General features: G+C 42.6%; 1 protein-coding gene across 3 annotated transcripts in view; it reads right to left on the minus strand.

Moving 5' to 3' along the window:
• Window positions 1-447: 447 nt before the first annotated feature.
• Tyms (thymidylate synthase) overlaps window positions 448-18,105 on the minus strand; it is a 35,100-nt gene continuing 17,442 nt past the window's right edge. For all 3 annotated transcript variants that reach the window (XR_003955620.1, XR_003955621.1, XR_001784663.1), the window contains exon 8: window positions 448-1,950. The gene's annotated coding sequence lies outside the window, so the exon portion shown is untranslated. The remainder of the gene's footprint in view (window positions 1,951-18,105) is intronic.

The following is an 18,105-nucleotide window of genomic DNA, read 5'->3' on the forward strand; positions in this document are numbered from 1 at the left end:
CTTTATGAGAACAGTCTTGGGATAGCATTAAATAAAAGAAAAATAATTTAAATGGATAAAATACTCAACACTGAAACAAAGCACACAGATCTACAGGGTCAACAGCAAAGTCAAAATGGAAGTTAATCTCCCAAAGCGTCATCTCCCAAGGGTACTGGTTTCAGGTCACCACTGGGGCACTGTGATAAAGATGGCGGAAATGGAAAGTACAAAACCCAAAAAAGTGGAACAAATAAAAGAGATGTAGAGCCGATGTTAGTCTCCAAAAATTAAAACTGTTCAACGTGTAACTCAAACCATCATTCTTCATAAAAGTGTATATATGTAAGATACATATACATATATATATGTATGTATATATGTGTATATATGTATAAGCACTATTTATTGTATCATGCTGTATTATTTTAAGACAAAGTATACATATATAAAAAAACATTCGTGGTATAAGGATAAAGTCTGTAGTTTATTTAGATTTTGAAATGCAACAAAAAATTTCCCATCACTCATCTAGCTGAAAAAGAAATTGCAGTTACTGGAATCAGTAAGCACTTCCGCTTTGTAAAACTGTCGTGAGTAGTATTCACTTAAATGTAACGTAAGTAAGCAATTAAAATGCCCATTTCTTTAGTTTCTTGGGGTACTGTTTAATTATCCAATCTATCAAAAGTCTAGAAAGAGAAGAATTAAACTAGGTTTTACAGTTCAAAGATATCCCAACTTTCTTTTATTGCCAAAAAGCAAAATTGTCAATTACAAGATGATTATGACACAACCATATCAAACCTAAAAAAAATCTATGATTTTAACTTCGAGAAATCAAAAAATACCAGATTAATTCTAAGTGTTCTATGTCAACGGAAGTGTATAAAATACATTTATTTAAAAATCATAAAAAATATCTAAGTTTACCTGTACAAAGAAACTGACACCGATATGCATACTTCCATAGAGAAGTGAATGCTTCAGCGGTTGTGTGTTTTGGTAAAAGGTTTGAAAGTATGCATAGTTTAAAAGTAATTAGGCTTTTAAATAATGGAGTCTTAGACTATCAGATTTTTATTACTTTTTCTTCACAAAAGAAAACCCATGTCAAAATAATGCAAAATGAAAACCAAGGGTATATGGCATATCATTTTTAAAGGTGGTTTCTTTTTATTCCCCCCTATAGGACAAACTACATATTTAAGCCATAATCTCTTGACATTGAAACTTTAAGTTCACTGGCTGTGACGTATCCTCGGATTCCCTGCTGAAGTGCAATACTATGCTGAAAAACTCAGAAACAGTATGAGGAAGTTTCACACAATTACTGCGCTCCTAAGAATGTACAATGTTATCAGTTAGGAAACAATTGTGCCAAAGTCTTTTTTTTCTTTTATCTTGGTGTGGGTGAATAGCAAGGTTCTGATCTAAAACAGGTAATGCATTTGCTTCTCTAACGGTGAAGACGCATAAGACAGTTTAAGGAATGCTGACTAGCCAAACAAAATGCAGTTATTGGATTATCTTGCTATTCTTATCAGCTTGCTATGAAAGCACTGCTCTTAGAACTGTACAGCACTCCATTTTACAGAGCAATTACTCTTGAGTAATCTGTTCTAAAGTGCCAGTATTATTTACACATTTTTTTTTTTAGCCAAAAGTCTGGCTAGTTGTGGCATCTGGTGAAGATGTCATCCCAGCTCTATTATCATTTACATTCACCAAGAGAAATTCTGAAAATTCAGCACTTGTCCCTGGTCCCCAAAGGTTCACCTGTCCATTGGCAGTGCTAAACTGAGTTGCTATTCCAGCTCTGGATCCATGATATGGAGCACAGAAGAGCTGCTCAAAGGAGCTCATTTGGTAAGCCTGGTGGACAGGCTGTGCCTCAGCTTTCTTCTGAGAAGTGACTTGATCCAAAAAAGTCTGCTGTTGACGTGGCAGAGGCGTGGTTTGTCTCGTCACCTGAAAAGGGAAATGGGTGCTGTGAGTCACTGACTATTAGTCCAAAGTGAGACTTATCTGGAGTTGTTCTTAGTGGAGAAGTCATTCGAATCAGGACACTTTAAAGCAGATTGCTTCCCAAACTGTGAGTGGGCATCACCCAATCAGCTGAAGGCTTTAAGAGCAGAGACCAGAACTCCCTGTAGAGAAGAATTCTTCCACAGGAGTGAAGCACAAAAGGTACCCATTTTCCTAGTCTGCCCTTTCCTGCATGTTTGGGACTCAGAACAATGACACGGGTGTGTGTGTGTGTGTGTGTGTGTGTGTGTGTGTGTGAGAGAGAGAGAGAGAGAGAGAGAGAGAGAGAGAGACAGAGACAGAGACAGAGGCAGAGACAGAGGCAGACAGAGACAGACATACACAGACATACAGACAGAGAGAGACAGACATACAGAGAGGCAGAGACAGACATAGAGACAGAGAGAGAGAACAGCAATCTGGTCTCTGTTCCAGATTTTGAAGTACAGAACTAAAAAATCCCTTGTGACTCCAATTAATGTTGAGGGTGTCTGTTAAGCGAGATACAAATATAGATTCGCTTCTATTTTTTAATTGAGGAAGCTGGAACAATCTTCATTCTAAAATCTAATTAAGACCTGACCAGTCCCCCCTCAGCCCATGACCTGCCTCTGTCCCCAGGCCTCCTGGTCCGACCTTGATAGGATTACAAAGAAAATGCTGTTCCTACAGGGAGATGGTAAGAGGGTGGCATGCCCACTCGGGCTGGGGGAGGCAAACTGCTCCACTTCAACCATCAGCTCACCAGGAGCTTGCGATGGAGGCGATGGCCAATAGGAGGGGGCGGGGGTGAGCGTGGCAGCTGGCAGTTGTTCTGTTGGATCAGACAACTTGTGGCTGTGCCCTGCGCAAGCCTGTGACTGGCAGAGCCAGTGTGAGAAGAGACAATCCTTCCTAATCATTTTTTTTTTTAAGATTTATTTATTTATTATATGTAAGTACACTGTAGCTGTCTTCAGACACTCCAGAAGAGGGCGTCAGATCTCGTTACGGATGGTTGTAAGCCACCATCTGGTTGCTGGGATTTGAACTTCGGACCTTCGGAAGAGCAGTCGGGTGCTCTTACCCACTGAGCCATCTCACCAGCCCCGATAATCAAGAGTTTTGACCGGACCTTTGAGTACGCATCGGGATAGTGAGGAGCACAGACTATGGCGCTGAAATGGATTATTAAGGAACTTAGTGTTTTGTTCCCCCCTTCTAAGATGGCTATCCATCGTAGAGAAGGGGAGAACAAAACACCCATGGAAGGGTGTTCTCTCTCTCTCTCTCTCTCTCTCTCTCTCTCTCTCTCTCTCTCTCTCTCTCTCCCTCCCTCCCTCCCTCCCCCTTCTCATTTTTGTCGCTACCTTGCCCTTCTGTCTCTCAAAAAACCTCATGTAGAACTGTTTTGCCTGGTATGGTCCTTATGAAGCTTCCCAAATATCACAACATTGGTGCTGAAGATTTCGATAATCACTAGGCAGAGGAGCTGCAGAGCCCAGGCGACCATGGAGAACCAAAGCCACATGAACAGCCGCCACCGCCATCACTGCTACACCAAGTGGACTCTATCCTCTGAAACCTGCCATCATCCACTTCCTAGATTTCCACTGCTGCTGCAGACCATCGCCTCTGTCGCTTCGCGACTCACAGACTTCTACCATATGACCTGTGCTGCTGCGATCTACCACATGCCCCGGGATGCACCGAACACACAGTTCCACACTTCCTGCTACCCGACTGCAGAAGCCTGCAAACACACACTGGCATATTGATTGGTACGGAGTTTCTCCAGTTGGCAGGAGGGACCATATATGCCCAGATAGCAAATGGCCAGCCTCTTTGGGGCTAAGGGGTTGGCTTTCAATGCCCTGGTTCTTATAAGCAGCCTCCTGGCTGACCTACAAGGACATAGCCCCTTGGTGACTTTCCTTCTTGAAAGCAGTCCATAAATACCTCCAACTCTTGCTGGTGGTTGAAAATTGCTGGTACCAGGTTAAATTGCTTTCTGACAATTTCTGGGAAGTTGTAGCCATAGGCTCTAGTTATTCACATGATGACCTGAATCAAGGTTTCTCATACAGACCCTAAGAGAGCACAAATGCCAGCCCAGGCTACTATACACAGCAAAACTCTCAATCAACATAGATGGAGAAACCAAAATACTCAGGACAAAACCAAATTCACACAATATCTTTTCAGAAATCCAGCCCTTCAAAGAATAATAAAGGGAAAACTCCAACACCGGGAGGGAAACTAAGCTCTATAAAAAGCAAGAAAGTAAACTTTCAACAAACCTAAAAGAAGATAGCCACATGAACAAAATTCCAACCCTAACAACAAAAATAACAGGAAGCAACAGTTACTTTTCATTAATATCGCTTAATATCAATGGACTCAATTACCCAATAAAAAGATATAGACTAACAGACTAGCTACAAAAACAGGACCCAACATTTTGCTGCACACAGGTAACCCACCTCAGGGAAAAAGACAGACACTACCTCAGAGGGAAAGGCTGGAAAACAATTTTCCAAGGAAATGGTCCCAAGAAACAAACTGGATTAGCCATTCTAATATCGAATAAAATCGACTTCTAACCCAAAGATATCAAAAAAGACAAGGAGGAACACTTCATGCCCTTCAAAGGTAAAAATCTTCCAAGATGAACTCTCAATTCTGAATATCAATGCTCCAAATGCAAGGGCAGCCACATTCATTAAAGAAACTTTAGTAAAGCTCAAAGCACTCATTGCACTTCACATAATAAGAGTGAGAGACTTCAACACCCACTCTCATCATTGGACAGATCCTGGAAACAGAAACTAAACAGAGACACAGTGAAACTAACAGAAGTTATGAAACAAATGGATTTAACAGATATCTACAGAACATTTTATCCTAAAACAAAAGGATATTTCTTCTCATTACCTCATGGTACCTTCTCCAAAATTGACCATATAATTGGTCACAAAACAGGCCTCAACAGATACAAGAAGATTGAAATAATCCCATGCACCCTATCAGATCACCATGAACTAAGGCTGATCTTCAATAACAACATAAATATAAAACTCACATTTGTCTGGAAGCTGAACAACACTGTACTCAATGATAACAGGAAATAATCAAACTTAGGGCTCTAATCAACCCAATAGAAACAAAAAGAACTATACAAAGAATCAACCAAATCAGGAGCTGGTTCTTTCAGAAAATCAACATAATAGACAAACCCTTAGCTAGACTAACTAGAGGGCACAGGGACAGTATACTAATTAACAAAATTAGAAATGAAAAGGGAGACATAACAAAATCTGAGGAAATCCAAAAAAATCATCAGATCCTACAACAAAAGCCAATACTCAAAACAACTGGAAAACCTACTTGAAATGGACAGTTTCCTAAACAGATACCAGGTACCAAAGTTAAATCAGAATCAGATTAACGATCTAAACAGTCTCATATCCTCTAAAGAAATAGAAACAGTCATTAATAGTCTCCCAACCAAAAAATAAAGGCCAGGACGTTATGGGTTTAGTGCAGAGTTTGATCAGACCTTCAAAGAAGACCTAATTCAAATACTCCTCAAACTATTCCACAAAATAGAAACAGAAGGTACTCTACCCAATTCATTCTATGAAGCCACAAAGGCTCTGATACCTAAACCACACAAAGACCCAACAAAGAAAGAGAACTTCAGACCAGTTTGCCTAATGAATAAAGGTGCAAAAATACTCAAATTCTCACAAACCAAATCCAAGAACACATCAAACTGATCATTCATCATGACTAAGTAGGCTTCATCCCACGGATGCAGGGATGGCTTAATATACAGAAATCCAACAAATGTGAATCAAAACAACCTTGAGATTACACCTCACACCCCTCAGAATGGCTAAAATAAAAAATTTAGGTGACAGCAAATACTGGCGAGGATGTGGAGAAAGAGTCACTCTTCTCCATTGCTAGTGGGATTGCAAGCTTGTACAACCACTCTGGATGTCAGTCTGGTGGTTCCTCAGAATATTGGACATAGTACTACTAGAAGATACAACAATACCTCTTCTGGGCATATATCCATGCTCCACTATATTCATAGCATCCTTATTTATAATAGCCCAAAGCTAGAAAGAACCCAGATGTCCCTCAACAGAGGAGTGAATACAGAAAATGTGGTACAATGGAGTACTACTCAGCTATTGAAAGCAACATATTAATGAAATTCTTAAACACTCCTCCATTGCTGGTGGGACTGAAAGCTGGTACAACCACTCTGGAAATCAGTTTGGCAATTCCTCAGAAAATTGTACATAGCAAGTGTAAGGCTACTCTGGGAGGGATTTTAAGGGTGATTCCTGAGGGACTCCGAGGATTCCTTCTTGAAGGACTATGAGGACTTCTTTTTGATGGGCTGTGTGGGGTCCTTGAGTGACTGTGAGGGCTCCTCCTTGAGGGACTGCATGGGGTCCTCCATGAGTGACTGTGAGGGCTCCTCCTTGAGGGACTGCATGGGGTCCTCCATGAGTGACTGTGAGGGCTCCTCCTTGAGAGAATGCATGGGGTCCTCCAAGAGGGACTGTGAGGGCTCATCCTTGAAGGACTTAGAGGATTCTTGAGGATCTTAGAGGCTTTCTAGAGGAACTGCGAGGCCTATTACCTGAAGAGCTTCGAAGTTCCTTCAAGAAGGAACCCTCAATGTCCCTCACAGAGGCACCCTCAAAATCCCTCCCAGGGTAGCTTTTACAATCGCTCACGGAGTAGCCTTTGAAGTACTTCAGGGAGAAGCCCTCGCTACTCCATGAGCTACTGTAATGGCTACACTGGGAAGGATTTTGAGGGTGCCTCCTTGAGGGCCTTCGAGGGTTCTTCTTGAAGGACTGTAAGGACTTCTTTTTGATGGGCTGTGTAGGGTCCTTGAGTGACTGTGAGGGCGTATCCTTGAGGGACTTCGAGGGTTCTGCCTTGAGGGACCTCAAGGGCTTCTACCTGAAGTACTTCGAAGGCTACTCCATGTGCGACTGTAATGGCTACTCTGGGAGGGATTTTGAGGGTGCCTCCTTGAGGGAAATCAAGGGTTCCCTCTTGAAGGACTGTGAGTTCTTTTTGATGGGCTGTGTGGGTTCCTTGAGTGACTGTGAGGAGTACTCCTTCAGGGACTGCATGGGGCCCTCCATGAGTGACTGTGAGGACTTGTTGCCTCCTTGAGGGCCTTCCAGGACTTCATTTGATGGGCTGTGTGGGGTCCTTGAGTGACTGTGAGGGCTCCTCCTTGAGAGACTGCATGGGGTCCTCCATTAGGGATGGTGCGGGCTCATCCTTAAAGAACTTCAAGGGTTCCTTCTTAAAGGACTGCGAGGACTTCTCCTTGATGGGCTGTGTGGGTTCCTTAAGTGACTGTGAGAGCTCCTACTTTTGGGACAGCATGGGGTCCTCCATGAGGGACTCTGAGGGCTCATCCTTGGAGGACTTCGAGGGCTCCGCCTTTAGGGACTGTGAGGGCTAGTACCTGAAGTACTTTGAAGGATACTCCATGAATGACTGTAATGGCTACTCTAGGAGGGATTTTGAGGGTCCCTCCTTGGGGGCCTTTGAATGTTCCTTCTTGAAGGGTTGTTAGGACTTCTTTTGATGGGCTGTGTGGGTTCCTTGAATGACTGTGAGGGTTCCTCCTTGAGTTACTGTAACCTCCCCCCAGCCTGAAGCAGGCTGAGCCAGACCTTGACCTTTCTGCCACCAAGGAGATTACCTAGGATAGAACCTTCCTCCCTAGATCACTCTATTGCTCAGCCACTCCCACTGTTGCCCTTCAAGATACCTGCTGGGAGACTACACCCCATCCTGCACACTGTCCACTGCAGCTGGGCTCCTGAAAGAACCTAGTGGGGAAACCCCCACTCAATTCTCGATTCGGCGTGCGCTCAAGAATCACAAACAGAAGACCATCTTGATGTAAAAGCATGAGGTAGTTTAATGACGGAGCTCCGACACATATCTCCCGCAGGAGACAGAGGTGTCGACCACATGGTGGAGCCATAATGGCGGAGCTCCGGTTTGAAATGTATCTCACACAGGAGACAGTGGTTTCGACCACGAGGCTTAGAAGCTAGGGGTTTTTAAAGAAAAGGGGTGGGGCTGGGGGGAATTGGCCCGGTTTCACATGATTGGTCCATTTAAACATCAACAGACTATCAGAAGGGCGGGAGATAGGGAGGCACTAGGCCAGTCAGGACATATCTTGCCCGGGCATGTCCTGGCCTGTTCTACTATGTTCTTAGCCCCAGGTTTCAAAGCTCACAAACAACTCTTTGGGCTATTTGACATAAATTACATGAATCACATGTCTCAAGTTTTATTTCCTTTCACTCCAAGAATGAATTAGTGGGAATGGGCCTCCTCCCACCCCCTTATAAGCACATTTGCCATTAAACATTTGAGCTTTGATCAGGAATCTTGACTTAGCTCCATTTTTCTCTCAACTGCCAAGTTCCCCTCTTTCAGCCCTGGCCTGCCACTCAGGTGTACCCTGTCCATGTGAGCTGCGTGACGGTTTGCAACAATCTGGTGCCGGGACCGGGACCTGAGGAAGGTCAGGAAGACGCTGAAGGAACGCTGTTTTGTGTGAAGCTCCACGGGAAGAAAAAGAAAAGGATAGTATCAGGCAGCAAAGCAACAGGTACACATGGTAGCCCTATTAAAGTGTTGCTAGAGGCGCGGGAGGATACTGTCTAAGCGTGAATCAGTGCTAACCCAGTGCTGGATTCACTTAGGTCAGCAGCAAATTATCAGAACTACGAACTGATCAGGCGGTTGTCCGAAGCTTTTAAAAGCTGCTTCTGCTTCAGGCGAGAGGAAAAGGGTTTTAAAAAGAAATGAATCACGCCATTGTCCGCAGTTTTCAAGAGTTGCTTCGGGCAAGAGGAGTAGGGCTTGAAGTACAATTGTTAGAAAATTTTTTAGATAGGATAGATTCTTGTTGCCCAAGGTTCAAGGAAGAAAAAACATTAGATATCAGAACCTGGGAGAAAATTGGAAAAGCCTTGAAAATCACTCAGGCAGATAATTTCACCCTTTGCCTCTGGGCGCTCATAAAAGATGCTATTGAAAGGTGATCTCGCAGGGGTCAGATAGTACCCAGGCAGAGCTTGATGAATCTCAGGAAGAGTGCCTGTCAGAGAGGGTCTTCTCAGAAAAGGGTCCTCTCAACTCTAAATTTGATATAGTCTGATGATGAGCTAATTTTAGACAAAGAAGATCACTCAGAAAGAGGAGCAGCCAAATATTTTGAGGAGGATTGGCCTCCTTGCCAAGTCTCCCGCTTCACCTGTAGCCTCCACCATGGGAGATGCTACTCAGAGGGACACGCAACTAAGCAAATTAGAGTTTGAAGTTAGGCCGCAGAAATTGACTAATGAGCTTCGGGAGCTAAAAAGGATGTCAGATACAGGAAGGAGTAACTCTTCTGAAATGTACCAAGCACCGCTAGGAAAAGCTGTGAGTCAGGCTCATGGGAGAGGACAGGATACATCTGATGTGCTAGTCTTTCCTGTCATCGTGGTAATTGACCAGCAAGATACTAGAAACAGACAATACCAGACTTTGAATTTCAAGTTAATAAAGGAGTTAAAAACAGCTGTTGTGCAATATGGTCCTTCAGCCCCTTTCACACAAGCATTACTGGATATGGTCACGGAGTCACACTTACCCCCCTAGATTGAAAGACTATGTAAGGCTACCTTGTCAGGAGGAGATTTCTTGCTTTGGGATTCTGAATGGTGAGATGCAGTAAGAAAGCTGCCACTTTAAATGATCAGACCAGTAATCCAGACTGGGATAGTAACATGCTTCTGGGAGAAGGTCCATATGAGGACCAGGCTAATCTGACTGGTTTTCCCATTGGAGTGTATGTGCAGACTGCTGCGGCTGCCCGCCACGCTTGGGGACAGTTACCGGTTAGAGGGGATGTTGGTGGGAGTTTAGCCAACATTCGGCAGGGTCCTGATGAGCCTTACCAGAACTTTGTGGAAAGGCTATTAATAGCAGCTAGTAGAATCCTTGGAAAATCTGACACGGGAAGTCCTTTTGTTATACAATTGGCTTATGAGAACGCTAACGCAATGTGTCATGCTGCTATCCAGCCGCACAAAGGACAAACAGATTTAGCAGGATATGTCCATCTTTGTGCAGAGATCGGCCGTCATGATTATCAGGGTTTGGCTTTTGGTGCCGCATTGCAAGGTTCTAGCGGAAATGAGGGAATAATGCATGTTTTAAGTGTGGAAGTTTGGGTCATTTTAAAAGTGACTGTCCTAAGAACAGAGGTGCCAAGAGTGGGCAAACAGGCCGTGTCCCAGGAACATGTCCCCGGTGTAGAAAGGGCAACCATTGGGCTAAGGTGTGCAAATCCAAGCTAGGCATTCTGGGCCATCCGTTGCTGAGAAACGAGAGGAGGGGCCAGCCCCAGGCCCCGACGTACCCACAGAAAACAGCTTATGGGGCCATGAACCTGCTGCGCAGCCAGAGATGTTTTTGAACTTGTCAGAGCAAAACCAGGAGGTGCAGGATTGGACCTCTGTTCCACCACCCATGCAGTATTAAGCCCAGAAATGGGAGTCCAAACTCTGCCTACTGGAGTCTTTGGACCTCTACCTATAGAAACTTGTGGATTTCTTTTAGGACAAAGCAGTTCTATTGTAAAAGGCCTGCAGATTTATCCAGGTGTTATAAATAATGATTATGAGGAAGAAATTAAAATCATAGCTGCTTCCCGTCATAGTGTTATAACTGTACCCGCTAATCAAAGAATTGCTCAACTTGTTTTAATTCCTCTACATCCACCACCATCCAGATTTGTTAAGAATGAGAGAGGACAAGGTGGCTTTGACTCCTCTGGTGTGAATAGGGTTCAATCTATTACTAATCAAAGACCTAACCTTAAACTGGCATTTGATATAAAAAGCTTTGAAGGATTGATAGATACTGGAGCTGATGTAACAATTATTAGAGGACAGGATTGGCCTTCAGCTTGGCCTTTGACGGATATGCTTACTCACCTTCAAGGAATTGGTTACTGTAGTAATCCAAAACGAAGCTCCAGATTGCTAACCTGGAGAGGTGGGGAAGGCAAATCAGGACAAATTCAGCCGAATGTTATGTCGATTTTGCCTGTAACTCTATGAGGAATAGATCTCTTGTCACAGATGGGTGTTTATAATGTACAGTCCTAATGAGATGGTGACTAAGCAGACACTCAGACAGGGACCTTTTTCTGGACATGGGCTAAAAAAGAAGGGACTAGGAATTAAATCTTTTGAAGATCCTAAACCTCACTCTAACACAAGAGGTTTGGAGTGTTTTCAGTAATAGCCATTATCTTGCCTGCATCCCACGCTGATAAAATTCAATGGCTTAATGATATTCCAGTGTGGGTGGATCAGTGGTCTTTACCTAAAGAAAAAATAGAAGCCGCCTCTTCGATAGTGCAGGAGCAACTAGAGGCAGGACATTTAGTAGAATCTCAGTCCCCTTGGAATGCACCAATTTTCATTATCAAGAAAAAATCTGGTGAATGGAGATTGTTACAAGATTTAGGAAAAGTTAATGAAACCAGGGTATCTATGGGACCTTTACAACCTGGGCTTCAGTCCACAGCAGCCATTCCTAAGGGATATTATAAAATTGTGGATCTTGGTTCCGGGACTCTACCGAACTTAGGAAATTAGTCTGAACAGGTGAGAGGGTGCGCCACAGAACCGGACAGCTTCTGGGACAGGCGGAGGCACAGAGCCGCTGAGGCAGCACCCTTTGCGGGCCGCAGACAGCCGGCCACCCTCTGGACCAGAGGACAGGTGTCCGCCTGGCTCGGAAGGCCTCAGCCTCAGGAGCAGCGGGCGCCACCTTGGTTCCGGGACTCCACCGAACTTAGGAATTTAGTCTGCACAGGTGAGAGTCTGCACCACAGAAGCTGACAGCTTCTGGGACCTGCCAAAGCAACACAGCTTCTGAGAAAGGTCCTGTTTTGGGCCTTCTTCTTCGGCCAGGAGGAGGTCCAAACACAAGATATCTGCGCACCTTCCCTATAAGAGAGCTTGCCAGCAGAGAGTGCTCTGAGCACGGAAACTCAGAGGAGAGAATCTGTCTCCCAGGTCTGCTGATAGACGGTAACAGAATCACCAGAAGAATCTGTCTCCCAGGTCTGCTGATAGACGGTAACAGAATCACCAGAAGAACAATCTCCAATCTCTAAACAGAGTCAACTATAATAACTAACTCCAGAGATTACCAGATGGCGTAGGAATCTTACTAACAGGAACCAAGACAACTCACCATCATCAGAACCCAGCACTCCCACTTCGCCCAGTCCAGGGCACCCCAACACACCCGAAAACCTAGACCCAGATTTAAAAGCATATCTCATGATGATGGTAGAGGACATCAAGAAGGACTTTAATAACTCACTCAAAGAAATACAGGAGAACACTGCTAAAGAGTTACAAGTCCTTAAAGAAAAACAGGAAAACACAATCAAACAGGTAGAAGTCCTTACAGAAAAAGAGGAAAAAAACATACAAACAGGTGATGGAAATGAACAAAACCATACTAGACCTAAAAAGGGAAATAGACACAATAAAGAAAACTCAAAGTGAGGCAACACTGGAGATAGAAACCCTAGGAAAGAAATCTGGAACCATAGATTCGAGCATCAGCAACAGAATACAAGAGATGGAAGAGAGAATATCAGGTGCAGAAGATTCCATAGAGAACATCGGCACAACAATCAAAGAAAATGGAAAATGCAAAAAGATCCTAACTCAAAATATCCAGGAAATCCAGGACACAATGAGAAGACCAAACCTACGGATAATAGGAGTGGACGAGAATGAAGATTTTCAACTCAAAGGACCAGCAAACATCTTCAACAAAATTATTGAAGAAAACTTCCCAAATCTAAAGAAAGAGATGCCCATGAACATACAAGAAGCCTACAGAACTCCAAATAGACTGGACCAGAAAAGAAATTCCTCCCGACACATAATAATCAGAACAACAAATGTACTAAATAAAGATAAAAAACTAAAAGCAGTAAGGGAAAAAGGTCAAGTAACATATAAAGGCAAGCCTATCAGAATTACACCAGATTTTTCACCAGAGACTATGAAAGCCAGAAGAGCCTGGACAGATGTTATACAGACACTAAGAGAACACAAATTCCAGCCCAGGCTACTATACCCAGCCAAACTCTCAATTACCATAGATGGAGAAACCAAAGTATTCCACGACAAAACCAAATTCACACATTATCTCTCCGCGAATCCAGCCCTTCAAAGGATAATAACAGAAAAAAAACAATACAAGAACGGGAACAACGCCCTAGAAAAAACAAGAAGGTAATCCCTCAACAAACCTAAAAGAAGACAGCCACAAGAACAGAATGCCAACTTTAACAACAAAAATAACAGGAAGCAACAATTACTTTTCCTTAATATCTCTTAATATTAATGGTCTCAACTCCCCAATAAAAAGACATAGACTAACAAACTGGCTACACAAACAAGACCCAACATTTTGCTGCTTACAGGAAACTCATCTCAGAGAAAAAGATAGACATTACCTCAGAATGAAAGGCTGGAAAACAATTTTCCAAGCAAATGGTATGAAGAAACAAGCTGGAGTAGCCATCCTAATATCTGATAAGATTGACTTCCAACCCAAAGTCATCAAAAAAGGCAAGGAGGGGCACTTCATTCTCATCAAAGGTAAAATCCTCCAAGAGGAACTATCAATTCTGAATATCTATGCTCCAAATACAAGGGCAGCCACATTCATTAAAGATACTTTAGTAAAGCTCAAAGCAAACATTGCACCTCACACAATAATAGTGGGAGACTTCAACACACCACTTTCACCAATGGACAGATCATGGAAACAGAAACTAAACAGGGACACAGTGAAACTAACAGAGGTTATGAAACAAATGGATCTGACAGATATCTACAGAACATTTTATCCTAAAACAAAAGGATATACCTTCTTCTCAGCACCCCATGGTACCTTCTCCAAAATTGACCACATAATAGGTCACAAAACAGGCCTCAACCGATTAAAAAATATTGAAATTGTCCCATGCATCCTATCAGATCACCATGCACTAAGGCTGATCTTCAATAACAAAATAAATAATAGAAAGCCAACATTCACATGGAAACTGAACAACACTCTTCTCAATGATACCTTGGTCAAGGAAAGAATAAAGAAAGAAATTAAGGACTTCTTAAGAGTTCAATGAAAATGAAGCCACTTCATACCCAAACTTATGGGACACAATGAAAGCATTTCTAAGAGGAAAACTCATAGCTCTGAATGCCTCCAAAAAGAAACTAGAGAGAGCATATATTAGCAGCTTGACAACACACCTAAAAGCTCTAGAACAAAAGGAAGCAAATTCACCCAAGAGGAGTAGACGGCAGGAAATAATCAAACTCAGGGGCGAAATCAACCAAGTGGAAACAAGAAGAACTATTCAGAGAATCAACCAATCGAGGAGCTGGTTCTTTGAGAAAATCAACAGGATAAACAAACCCTTAGCCAGACTCACTAGAGGGCACAGGGAAAGCATTCTAATTAACAAAATCAGAAAAGGGAGACATAACAACAGATCCCGAAGAAATCCAAAACACCATCAGATCCTTCTACAAAAGGCTATACTCAACAAAACTGAAGAACCTGGATGAAATGGAGAAGTTTCTAGACAGATACCAGGTACCAAAGTTGAATCAAGATCAGGTTAATGATCTAAACAGCCCGATATCCCCCAAAGAAATAGAAGCAGTCATTAATAGTCTCCCAACCAAAAAAAGCCCAGGACCAGATGGGTTTAGTGCAGAGTTCTATCAGACCTTCAAAGAAGATCTAATCCCAGTTCTTCACAAACTATTCCACAAAATAGAAACAGAAGGTACTCTACCCAACTCATTCTATGAAGCCACAATTACTCTGATACCTAAACCACAAAAAGACCCCACAAAGATAGAGAACTTCAGACCAATATCCCTTATGAATATTGATGAAAAAATCCTCAATAAAGTTCTTGCTAACCGAATCCAAGAACACATCAAAACAATCATCCATCCTGACCAAGTAGGTTTCATCCCAGGGATGCAGGGATGGTTCAATATACGGAAATCCATCAACGTAATCCAGTATATAAACAAACTCAAAGACAAAAACCACATGATCATCTCGTTAGATACTGAGAAAGCATTTGACAAAATCCAACACCCATTCATGATAAAAGTCTTGGAAAGATCAGGAATTCAAGGCCCATACCTAAACATGATAAAAGCATCTACAGCAAACCAGTAGCCAGCATCAAAGTAAATGGTGAGAAGCTTGAAGCAATCCCACTAAAATCAGGGACTAGACAAGGCTGTCCACTCTCTCCCTACCTATTCAACATTGTACTTGAAGTCCTAGCCAGAGCAATTAGACAACAAAAGGAGATCAAGTGGATACAAATTGGAAAGGAAGAAGTCAAATTATCACTTTTTGCAGATGATATGATAGTATATATAAGTGACCCTAAAAATTCCACCACAGAACTCCTAAGCCTGATAAACAGCTTCAGTGAAGTAGCTGGATATAAAGTTAACTCAAACAAGTCAATGGCCTTTCTCTACACAAAGGACAAACAGGCTGAGAAAGAAATTAGGGAAACAACACCCTTCTCAATAGTCACAAATAATATAAAATACCTAGGTGTGACTCTAACTAAGGAAGTGAAAGATCTGTATGACAAGAACTTCAAGTCTCTGAAGAAAGAAATTAAAAAAGATCTCAGAAGATGGAAAGATCTCCCATGCTCATGGATCGGCAGGATCAATATAGTAAAAATGGCTATCTTGCCAAAAGCAATCTACAGATTCAATGCAATCCCCATCAAAATTCCAACTCAATTCTTCAACGAATTAGAAAGGGCAATCGGCAGATTCATCTGGAATAACAAAAAACCTAGGATAGCAAAAACTCTTCTCAAGTATAAAAGAACCTCTGGTGGAATCACCATGCCCGACCTAAAGATGTACTACAGAGCAATTATGATAAAAACTGCATGGTACTGGTATAGTGACAGACAAGTAGACCAATGGAACAGAATTGAAGACCCAGAGATGAACCCACACACCTATGGTCACTTGATCTTTGACAAGGGGGCTAAAACCATCCAGTGGAAAAAAGACAGCATTTTCAACAAATGGTGCTGGCACAACTGGTTGTTATCGTGTAGAAGAATGTGAATTGATCCATTCCTATCTCCTTGTACTAAGGTCAAATCTAAGTGGATTAAGGATCTCCACATAAAACCAGAGACACTGAAACTTATAGAGGAGAAAGTAGGGAAAAGCCTCGAAGATATGGGTACAGGGAAAAATTCCTGAATAGAACAGCAATGGCTTGTGCTGTAAGATCAAGAATCGATAAATGGGACCTCATAAAATTGCAAAGCTTCTGCAAGGCAAAAGACACCGTCGATAAGACAAAAAGACCACCAACAGATTGGGAAAGGATCTTTACCTATCCCAAATCGGACAGGGGACTAATATCCAATATATATAAAGAACTCAAGAAGGTAGACTCCATAAAATCAAATAACCCCATTAAAAAATGGGGCTCAGAACTGAACAAAGATTTCTCACCCGAGGAATACCGAATGGCAGAGAAGCACCTGAAAAAAATGTTCAACATCCTTAATCATCAGGGAAATGCAAATCAAAACAACCCTGAGATTCCACCTCACACCAGTCAGAATGGCTAAGATCAAAAATTCAGGTGACAGCAGATGCTGGCGAGGATGTGGAGAAAGAGGAACACTCCCCCATTGTTGATGGCATTGCATCAGTCTGGCGGTTCCTCAGAAAATTGGACATAGTACTACCGGAAGATCCAGCAATACCTCTTCTGGGCATATATCCAGAAGATGCCCCAACCGGTAAGAAGGACACATGCTCCACTATGTTCATACCAGCCTTATTTATAATAGCCAGAAGCTGGAAAGAACCCAGATGCCCCTCAACAGAGGAATGGATACAGAAAATGTGGTACATTTACACAATGGAGTACTACTCAGCTATTAAAAAGAATGAATTTATGAAATTCCTAGCCAAATGGATTGACCTGGAGGGCATCATCCTGAGTGAGGTAACCCAATCACAAAGGGACTCTCACAATATGTACTCACTGATAAGTGGATATTAGCCCAGAAACTTAGGATACCCAAGATATAAGATATAATTTGCTAAAAACATTAAACTCAAGAGAACGAAGACCAAAGTGTGGACACTTTGCCCCTTCTTAGAATAGGAAACAAAACACCCGTGGTAGGAGTTACAGAGACAAAATTTAGAAGTGTGACGAAAGGATGGACCATCTAGTGATTGCCATATCCAGAGATCCATCCCATGATCAGCTTCCAAACGCTGACACCATTGCATACACTAGCAAGATTTTGCTGAAAGGACCCAGATATAGCTGTCTCTTGTGAGACTATGCCAGGGCCTAGCAAACACAGAAGTGGATGCTCACAGTCAGCTATTGAATGGACCACAGGGCCCCCAATGGAGGAACTAGAGAAAGCACCCAAGGAACTAAAGGGAACTGCAACCCTATAGGTGGAACAACAATATGAACTAAGCTGTACCCCGGAGCTCTTGTCTCTAGCTGCATATATATCAAAAGATGGCCTAGTTGGCCATCACTGCAAAGAGAGGCCCATTGGACTTGCAAACTTTATATGCCCCAGTACAGGGGAACGCCAGGGCCAAAAAGGGGGAGTGGGTGGGTAGGGGAGTGGGGGTGGGTGGGTATGGGGAACTTTTGGTATAGCATTGGAAATGTAAATGAGCTAAATACCTAATAAAAAATGGAAAAAAAATGTAATAAAATTGTGATAGATCTGAAGAATTGTTTCTTTACTATTCCTTTGCATCCTAAGGATTGTGAAAGATTTGCTTTTAGTGTTCCTTCTATAAATTTTAAGGAACCTATGAAGAGATATCAATGGACAGTCCTCCCACAGGGTATGGCTAATAGTCCTACCTTATGCCAAAAGTTTGTGGCACAAGCCAT

This window comes from Mus musculus, chromosome 5 (assembly GCF_000001635.26).
Source record: "Mus musculus strain C57BL/6J chromosome 5, GRCm38.p6 C57BL/6J".
Lineage (NCBI taxonomy): Eukaryota > Metazoa > Chordata > Mammalia > Rodentia > Muridae > Mus > Mus musculus.